The following is a 10,548-nucleotide window of genomic DNA, read 5'->3' as shown; positions in this document are numbered from 1 at the left end:
ATCGCATCGCGAGAGCACTCGTTTTCTATCTTAAAAGCCCAAAGAGGTTAGGTCTAAGTTGAAAATTCAGCGGATAAGAAGAGTGATTGTGTATGCTCGTATCGGATTGGATGATTTTCCACTATTTCATTTTTCTAACTCTTGAAAAAAAGCCAAAATCCAATAACGAAAATAACAACAATAACTATATTTGAGCATCTTGAAATTCCAAGGAAGAAGAAGAGATGTTATCAGAATATTTTTTTTCTGGATTGAGGGGAAGGGAGGGGCCCAAAAAAAAAAACGGGGGAAAACTGAAAAAAAAAAAAAGTCCCAAGAAAAAAAAAAAAAAAAAAAAAAAAAACTTAGTCGACTATGAACGGAATTATTGTTCGCCAACGTACATTCTAAGTGCTACTTGAAAAACTTGGTACTCGGAAAAAAAAAGAAAAATATAAATATTTTTTTCATTAAATCTAAATTTAGGAAAAATAAAACTTTTCTTGCTTCAGCATCTTCTTATTCGAAAGAAAAAAATTAAAATCAAAAAAGTAAAATAAAATAAAAATATGAATACTGTAGATTTATGTAGTTTTAGAGATACATAGGTACGAGTATCTATGAAGGATGTTCATTTTGCTCAATGTGCAATGAGTTTGATATGAAATTTCCCCCATCTGGAATGTGTAAATTTGTAAATGTGTAGATAAATTTGTAAATTCAGTAAATTTGGAGATACCTTTGTAGGTACATACATAGGTGGTACCTCATATGAATGTGTAAATTTGTAAATGTGTAGATAAATTTGTAAATTCAGTAAATTTGGAGATACCTTTGTAGGTACATACATAGGTGGTACCTGATGAGTTTGATATGAAATTTCCCCCATCTGGAATGTGTAAATTTGTAAATGTGTAGATAAATTTGTAAATTCAGTAAATTTGGAGATACTTTTGTAGGTACATACATACATAGGTGGTACCTCATATAAATTTAGAATATTTACAATTCATTTTTGCATAAACTGAACGAATCAATGAGTTTTAAGTTTTAATTCGACGATTTTGCATTTAGTTTGTCTCTCTGTTTGTTTTGCCTTAACAACCGTTCGTCCGATTTTGATGAAATTCATGTTCACCTCACTAAGAAAAAATTCGAATTTTTTGTTCATTGGATATTAGTTTTTGGAGTGAGTTTTACAGTTCACTGAATTACTAGTGTAAATGATGTCTACAATTTTACAGTTTTTTTTTTTTCACGTTAAATAATAGGTAGGTAGGTACCTATACCTAAAATAATGTTTCGTACCTATGTAGACGGGGGTATACCCTGGTCTTTTTGTTCATTGGATATTAGTTTTTGGAGTGAGTTTTACAGTTCACTGAATTATTAGTGTAAATGATGTCTTCAATTTTACAGTTTTTTTTTTACGTTAAATAATAGGTAGGTAGGTCTAGGTACCTATACCTAAATGTTTCGTATGTAGATAGGGGTATATCCTGGTTTCAATTGATTGGTTGGTTGATTGACTGATTGATAAATTGTTTGATTGATTGACTGACTAATTAGATTCATGCCACTAAACCACCAAAATGAGGCAGTTTTAGATTCAATAGGAAATCAGTAAAATTGTTTCTTAAAATTAAATTGATCCCTAGGGCAAGGAAAACCTAGACCCTTGACAAATGGAGTGTGCCTGAAGGTATGTGATGTGTTCCAATCCACTTAACCCCAAAATGGTTCCAATCCACTCGAAATTATTATGGTGAGCTGTTTTGGGGTTCGGGGTGATCTCAAAGGCAGGTTTTGCTCGATAAACTTGCACGACAAGAAACAGTCTTGGATAAACTTGTACAACGTGCAGTGATGCACTGTGCATTGTGCAAATACATGATGTTTGTACCCAGCAAAGTACACATATTAACTATGACGAAACTTACGACGGCAAAAAGTTTTCTTGGGAGTTGTTCTTTCGCAATGATATACCTGGAATACATCCTCGGAGTTGTAGAACTGTAACATAACTGGCAGTCTCTTCGGTGCTTATCAGTGATTTGCACAGTAACAGTCCCGGTTGGGTGGAAGAGCTCTCTGTATGAGGACATAAGGGCTGGATGCCACCTTAGATCGCCAAAAACTGTTCAGGATGAGCCAATTTCTCTTTCTTTTCTCCCCCACCCCCCCCCCCTCTCTCTCTCTCTCTCTCTCCCTCTTCCCTCTCTTCTTCCCCTCCTCTCCTCTTTCTTTCTCTCTCTCTCTCTCTATCTTCCTTCTCCCTTTCTTCTACTCTCTCTTCCTTCGCCTCCCATATTTTAATTCCTTCATTCTCTCACCCTTTCCCTCCTTCCTCTCTTTTCCCTCCATCTCCTTCTTCCTCCATCCTCTCTTCTGCCCTTTTATTTTTTTGTTCATTGGATATTAGTTTTTGGAGTGAGTTTTACAGTTCACTGAATTATTAGTGTAAATGATGTCTTCAATTTTACAGTTTTCTTTTTTTTACGTTAAATAATAGGTAGGTAGGTACCTATACCTAAATGTTTCGTATGTAGACGGGGGTATACCTACCCTGGTTGGATGGTGATGGTGGAGATGTCTGATGCACCAAAGGAGGGTCAGTAGGACAGTATAGTGCTTTACTTAGGTCAGTCACTCACTATCAGGTAGACCTGATTAGGTGTCAGTCTACCTGATAGTCAGTTCTACCTGAGTGTGTGTGCTCATCAGATATCAACCTGACATTCGGATCTTTCCAGCCGTACCTGTCAGGCCTACCTGATAGTGAATGGCAAGCTTTAGAGTTTAGACTGTTGCATTAGGACCTAAGGTAGAAACACACTGAGCTCACATTACCTGAGCTCACGTGGTAGACCTGATTAGGTGTCAGTCTACCTGATAGTCAGTTCTACCTGAGTGTGTGTGCTCATCAGATATCAACCTGACATTCGGACCTTTCCAGCCGTACCTGTGAGGCCTACCTGATAGTGAATGGCAAGAGTTTAAACTGTCGCATTAGGACCCAAGGTAGAAACACACTGAGCTCACATTACCTGAGCTTACGTGGCGTGAGGGCATTGGTTTTCTACTTTTATTCCATTTATCTCAACAGTATAACATTGTCAATGCTTCAATTGGACAACTCTTTGATGGACCATAAAAAGGCTGTCAGTATGTCACTGAGAGTTCCATTTAGGTACCTACCATTTTTGTTTCTAATTGCCACAAGAGTCCAACGTGCTCTTAACTCTGGCTCAGAAACTCTCCTCTTGGTCCAAGTTATTACATACCGTGGTTTATATTCTACGCACATTGAAAATATTACCCCGACGTGATGGTTTTCTCATACTAGCTTCTGATTTGCGGGCAGCTGAGGTGGTAGTCCTGAAGGCTGTTCAACAGGAGTGTTTCTCTGGGGAGATCGAGGAAAATATTGTTGTACACAGGGATAAAATGGGAAATAAGTTTCGTATGGGTGTACACAACTGTCATAAACTTTTTGTGGATGAAGAAAGAAGACAAGATGAAGAAGGAAGAGGAGGAGAAGAAGAAGGCGAAGCAGAAGAATCAGGAGGAGAAGGAGAAAAAAATAAGAAGGCGAAGAAGAATCAAGAGGAGGAGGACGAGGAGAAGGAAAAAGTGAAGGAGAAGAATTAGGAGCAGGAGGAGAAGAAGACAAAGGTTAAAAAGAAGAAAATGAAGAAGACGCAGAAGAATCAGGAGGAGGAGGAGAAAAGAAGAAAACGCAGGAGAAGAAGGAGGAGCAGGAGAAGAAGAAGGAGAGGGGGAGGAAGAAGGCGAAGCAGAAAAATCAGGAGGAGGACAATGAGGAAGAGAAGAAGGAAACAAAGAAGAAGAAGAAGAAGAAGAAAACAAAAGAGAAGAATTAGGAGCAGGAAGAGAAGAAGAAGAAGGAGAAAAAGAAAATTACTGAAGAAGTCAGAATGAGCAAATCATGCAGGATGGTGGTTGCATTTTTATTATTATCATCATTATTATTACATACGTTGGTAACAGAAAAAAGGAAGATAAATTGAATTGAAAAAGAAAGAAAAAACCTCAGTAGTAAATTACTGAAGAAGTCAGAATGAGCAAATCATGCAGGATGGTGGTTGCATTTTTATTATTATCATCATTATTATTACATACGTTTTATTATTATTATGAGCGGGAAAGCGGAGGGACTATGAGATGCTGACTGCAGAAAGACAGACAGAGAGAAAGAGAGAGAGAAAAAGAGAGAGAGAGAGAGAGAGAGACAGACAGAGGGACAAATAAAGATATTAAAATTTTATTGTCCTTTTTTACAACGAAGAAGAGAATCAAGACCATGCGGTCGAACAAGAAGAGAAAATGGAGAAGAATAAAAATGGGAAGGAGGAGAAGAGAAAAAGGAGGAGGAAACATAGAACAAGTAGAAGAAGGAGGAGGAAGAGGACGAGAAGAAGAAGTGGAAGTGGAAGGAGCTGAATAAGGGTAGTGGAGGTATAGGAGAAGAAGAAAATGGAAAACGAGGAGGGTTAGAAAGAAGGATAGGAAAGGGAAGAATAAGAAGAAAAGGAGGAGAAGAAGGAGGAAGAGGAGGAGGAAAAGGAGAAGAAGTAGAAGAAGAAGGATGAAGAGGAAATGGAAGGAGGTGAATAAGGGTAGTGGAGGTATAGGAGAAGAAGAAAATGGAAATAGACCTGATTAGGTGTCAGTCTACCTGATAGTCAGTTCTACCTGAGTGTGTGTGCTCATCAGATATCAACCTGACATTCGGACCTTTTCAGCCGTACCTGTGAGGCCTACCTGATAGTGAATGGCAAGCCTTAGAGTTTAGACTGTCGCATTAGGACCTAAGGTAGAAACACACTGAGCTCACATTACCTGAGCTCACGTGACGTGAGGGCATTGGTTTTCTACTTTTATTCCATTTATCTCAACAGTTTCATATTGTCAATGCCTCAATTGGACAACTCTTTGATGGACTATAAAAAGACTGTGAGTATGTCACTGAGTGTTCCATTTAGGTACCATTTTTGTTTCTAATAAAAGGGGAAAATTATGTAGGATGATGTAGGGTTCACCAAAATGTTTTTCAACACTGTGATGTGTTTAACCACATTTCATTATGAATTGTTCTCTTCACCACATGGATAAAACATGGGAAAATATTGTTGTACACAGGGATAAAATGGGAAATAAGTTTCGTATGGGTGTACAGTTGTACACAACTGTCATAAACTTTTTGTGGATGAAGAAAGAAGACAAGATGAAGAAGGAAGAGGAGGAAGAGAAGAAGAAGGCGAAGCAGAAGAATCAGGAGGAGAAGGAGAAAAAATAAGAAGGCGAAGAAGAAGAATCAAGCGGAGGAGGATGAGGAGAAGGAAAAAGTGAAGGAGAAGAATTAGGAGCAGGAGGAGAAGAAGGAGAAGACAAAGGTTAAAAAGGAGAAAATGAAGAAGAAGCAGCAGCAGAAGAATCAGGAGGAGGAGAAAAGAAGAAAATCAAGGAGAAGAAGGAGGAGCAGGAGAAGAAGAAGGAGAGGGGGAGGAAGAAGGCGAAGCAGAAGAATCAGAAGGAGGAGAATGAGGAAGAGAAGAAGGAAACAAAGAACAAGAAGCAAACGAAAGAGAAGAATTAGGAACAGGAAGAGAAGAATAAGAAAAAGAAGAAGGAGAAGGAGAAGAAGAAGAAGAAGAAGAAAACAAAGGAGTATAAGAAAACGAAGGAGGAGAAGAAGAAGAGGACGAAGGTTAAATAGAAGAAAATGAAGAAGTACCAGCTAAAGAAGATGAAATAGAAGAATCCAAGGCAGTGAATTTAATAAGAAATTTAATAAGTAGGAGCTATTTTCTTCCTTGCCTCCTTTTGTTTCATTAGACCTGATGTATTACTACATGTTATTAAGGAATAGTGTTGCTCATCTGTCTTCTTTTATTTAACCTTTTATCTCTCTCCCTCCACCTTCTCTCTCTCTCTCTCTCCACTTCTTCTCTTAGCTAAATTCCCTTTAGGGATGAGTAGTAATTTTTCCACAGTCACAACTTTGGGTACGAATGGGGGTTGTGTTTTTGGGTCTTTTGGGTTAGGTAGGTACTAGGGAATAGGAAGCTATTCGCTATGAAAACCATTTCTCTAGGTCACTAGGGTAAACCGATTTACTACATCACCCTCCTGATTGCCACTAAACCACCAAAATGAGGCAGTTTTAGATTCAATAGGAAATCAGTAAAATTGTTTCTTAAAATTAAATTGATCCCTAGGGCAAGGAAAACCTAGACCCTTGACAAATGGAGTGTGCCTGTTGTTGTAGTAGCAATCTCCTCTCCTCCCTCACATCATCCTGGCAAATGCCACACCTCACCTATTAAATTGTCCAGGAAGACCTACACCACACACGGTCATTGATCTATGGCAAAACCCTATAGCCACTGCTGAATTCCTTAATGGAGTGTGCCTGAAGGTATGTGTTGTGTTCCAATCCACTTAGCCCCAAAATGGTTCCAATCCACTCGAAATTATTATGGTGAGCTGTTTTGGAGTTCGGGGTGATCTCAAAGGCAGGTTTTGCTCGATAAACTTGCACGAAAAGAAACAGTCTTGGATAAACTTGTACAACGTGCAGTGATGCACTGTGCATTGTGCAAATACATGATGTTTGTACCCAGCAAAAGTACACATATTAACTATATGACGAAACTTACGACGGCAAAACTTTTCTTGGGAGTTGTTCTTTCGCAATGATATACCTGGAATACATCCTCGGAGTTGTAGAACTGTAACATAACTGGCAGTCTCTTCGGTGCTTTTTGGTGATTTGTACAGTAACAGTCCCGGTTGGGTAGAGGAGTTCTGTGTATGAGAAATAAGGATTTGATGCCACCTTAGATCGCCAAAAACTGTTCAGGATGAGCCAATCAAACATGGCTAGAGAGCTAGAGACCATCACCCCGGTGTATGGCAGGCGAAAAAAGATATCCTTTCTTTATCCTGCCATCACCATTCGGTTAAAGATGAAGCCGCTACAACAACAACAATAACAACCTTCAGGGTGTTTTTGCTATAAAACTGTCGGTTGTCCATTTATGTCACCCGATTTTATCCATTCGTGCCTCTCAGATGTTATCCATTCCAGCCACCTTGGATCACCAAAATCCGTTCAGGTCGACTCGTCCACAGACTGAACAAATGTGTCCAAAGTCTACACAAAATATTGTCCACACACAAGCCATCATCACCAAAGAGGTTTCCTGCGAAAGTTTCTCTTAATTTATTTCTCGTCACGGCTGACAAAAACACATAATATTTCGAGAGATGTTTTATCTCCCCCGGATAGAACAGAACTTGCTACTCGCTAATTAATAAAATTATTTAATTAGATAAAATTCTATATAGGGTTTTCTTGAAATTTTCGAATTCCATTTTCAAAATATGCCCGTTTTTGAAGTTTGAACTCATGTCTATTCGTCTGATGTTTTTTGTGCAGATGTATTGTGTGTTTCTGATATATTTACTCTTCAAAGCCTCTTGAACCGAATAGTAAACATGTGGGGGAGCCTATGCAAATTCTCCCTCGAAAATAAAGAGAGCTTCGAACATTATTCTCTTGGAACTTTTTTTCCCCTAAAAAGGTTACTATTACCCCCCGTCCCTTCCATGTGTTTACATAAAGGTTACCTGGCTCATAAATCTTGTAGTTTTGTTTATGTAAAAATGTTACAACCTTTTACGTAGGTACGTATATTTTGTATGTGAACGTACTCCGAGGACCTTTGCGAAAAGGAGGAAAATACAGCGCTTTAAGCTCATATTCGGTACGTACATGGTACGATAGCTTGGAGGGAAGCGCGTCTGCTTTGTAATTGTAAGTTGCGGGTTCGATTCCCGCCCGGGGAGGATTTTACCTTGAACAGATAAATTTCGTTCTCTGGACGGCTGGCTTTCGCCTATCCTGTTTTATTTGTCTTCGCTTTCGGGACGATTAAGACCTTGGAAGTTAGAGAGTTTCCTCTATTAAACGTCTAAAAAAAACCTACCAAGTTGAAATCAAGTAAACTTTTCGTAATACCCTGTAAGACGGTATACGTAATGGAGAAGTCCTTTCAAGTTGTTGTGTTCTGATTAGAAGGATTAATAGGGGCTTGAAAATTTCCCCCGCCCGGGTTGAAAATCTGTTTCGGAGCAGGGAAAATTTTTCGCCGAACCCAGGGAAAAATGCCCCCAAGGTGTCCGGAATAGGGATCCCGTTTCGAAAAATTTCCGAGTTTGAAAACCGCACACTTTTCCTCCCTCCTTTTTCCCTTTGTGAAAATTTCCCTCCCTTTGTGAATTTTTCCTCCCTTTGTGAATCCTTTGTCCCTCTCCTTGTAATATTTCCTCTGTCCCTCCCTCCTTTTCTTAATGTTTTGTTTGCCTAGTTTTTGTAAAGATGACCAAAATATTTTCCGCTATGATACCTATCCCCAAAAAGATAGGTAGTCGTATGTACAAATGTACATAGGAACCAGATGAAATTTAATGGTTTAGTATTTCCACTTCTTCTCCATCTTACTTCTTCTTTCCTTCCTTTTGTTCTTGTTCTTCTTTTTCCACCTTCTTCTTTTGTTACAACCTCGCTATTAGGGATAGAACATTTATTTTTAGCGTTGTAGTATTTTTACAGGATCAATCAAAAGTATATAAGCAGTGGATCTTCTCCTAGAAGACTGATAGATGAAGGGATGGAAAGTTAAAAACATAAAATGAGACGGGTCACTTGTTTTGTGATTGTGAAGGAAAAGCATCTCCACCAATTATTTAACTTGCACATTGCATAACTCCATAGTTTCACGGCGCTCACACAAATCATTGAAAAACTTTGATTCCTCCTAAATATTCCAGATTTTGCAACTGATACCTAACCTACACATAGGCTACGACAACAATATTGATGATGATTAGGTATATACTAGGTATGTACTCTGAATTCTTCACAGACCACGGGGTCCTTGACTTGATAATGATTTTATAGAGCGATGTAGTGCATTAGTCCTAAACTAAAATGGACGCGGTACACAAGGGATCAGAAAGAGACTTCCTTAACATAATAATAGAGCGATCAAATTATAAAACAAAACAACTAATAATAATAAATCTCCACCAATTATTTAACTTGCACATTGCATAACTCCATAGTTTCACGGCGCTCACACAAATCATTGAAAAACTTTGATTCCTCCTGAATATTCCAGATTTTGCAACTGATACCTAACCTACACATAGGCTACGACAACAATATTGATGATGATTATATTATGCTATCTACCTACTCCGAATTCTTCACAGACCACGGGGTCCTTGACTTGATAATGATTTTATAGATAACGATGTAGTGCATTAGTCCTAAACTAAAATGGACGCGGTACACAAGGGATCAGAAAGAGACTCCCTTAACATAATAATAGAGCAATCAAATTGTAAAACAAAACAACTAATAATAATAATAAAAATAATAACAAAATCGTAGCATGTGTATACCAACCTACTAAGCTTAAAGCAGCAAAAAAATAGAAAAGGATTAATGATAATACATACCTATTAATAAATAATAATATTTCCACGTGTTGTTCACAATGTTCACACGGTTTAGGATATTTTTGTAGATAGAAAAAAGCCCTCCAGGGAATACAAAATCAGAGAGAGAAAGAGACAGAGGGAGAGAGAAAGAGAGAGAGAGAGAGAGAGAAGACAGAGAAAGAGAGAGGAAAAACGTTCCTCGAAAAACCCTGTAAACTAAACTCACTATTAGTGAGGGGTTTTGTATTGTTTTCTCTCACTCTTTATTTCCATCTCTCTCTTTCTTCCCTCCCTCTCTCTCTCTCTTTCTCTCTGCCTCTTCTTCCCTCCCTCTCTCTCTCCTCGAAAAACCCTGTAAACTAAACTCACTATTAGTGAGGGGTTTTGTATTGTTTTCTCTCACTCTTTATTTCCATCTCTCTCTCTCTTCCCTCCCTCTCTCTCTCTCTTCCCTCCCTCTCTCTCTTTCTCTCTGCCTCACCTCGAAAAACCCTGTAAACTAAACTCACTATTAGTGAGGGGTTTTGTATTGTTTTCTCTCACTCTTTATTTCCATCTCTCTCTCTCTCTTCCCTCCCTCTCTCTCTTCCCTCCCTCTCTCTTTCTCTCTCCCTCTTCTTCCCTCCCTCTCTTTCCCTTCCGTCTCACCCACGAAACTAGAGAATTGCTTCGAGCCATTTGGCTAATTGAAAAATCATAAAATGTTAAGCAGTCCCTCCTCTGCTCAGTTCCTTCCTTCCCCTCATTTACCTTCTTCTAGTTTTCCACCCCTCCCTTCCCTCCTCTTTTTATTCTCCCCTCTCCTCTTCTACTTTTCCACCCCCCCCCTCTTCTCGCCCCTAGGGTGTTGTATGTCTGCAGTGTGTGTATTGTGTTGTGTATGTGTGTGCGGGGAGAGGGGAAGGGAATGTAATGTTTCCTCATAATAATGCAACCTCCTACCCCAACTACTCTCCCGAGTCATAACTCCCAGTCCCTCCCACTCTCCTTATCTCTCCTGATCTCTCCCACTGGTAACTATATTAACCTCCCTCG

At 38.9% G+C, this 10,548-nt stretch overlaps 1 protein-coding gene across 1 annotated transcript in view; it reads left to right on the top strand.

Moving 5' to 3' along the window:
• LOC103524185 (chaoptin-like) overlaps positions 1-10,548 on the top strand; it is a gene marked incomplete at its 3' end in the record, with an annotated part of 45,219 nt that overhangs the window by 279 nt on the left and 34,392 nt on the right. The gene's annotated exons all lie outside the window — the stretch shown is intronic.

The sequence above is a fragment of the Diaphorina citri genome, unplaced genomic scaffold (genome assembly GCF_000475195.1).
Source record: "Diaphorina citri unplaced genomic scaffold, Diaci psyllid genome assembly version 1.1 scaffold5, whole genome shotgun sequence".
NCBI lineage: Eukaryota > Metazoa > Arthropoda > Insecta > Hemiptera > Psyllidae > Diaphorina > Diaphorina citri.
The sequence above is the reverse complement of the archived record's forward strand: the minus strand, read 5'-3'. Positions and strand labels throughout refer to the sequence as shown.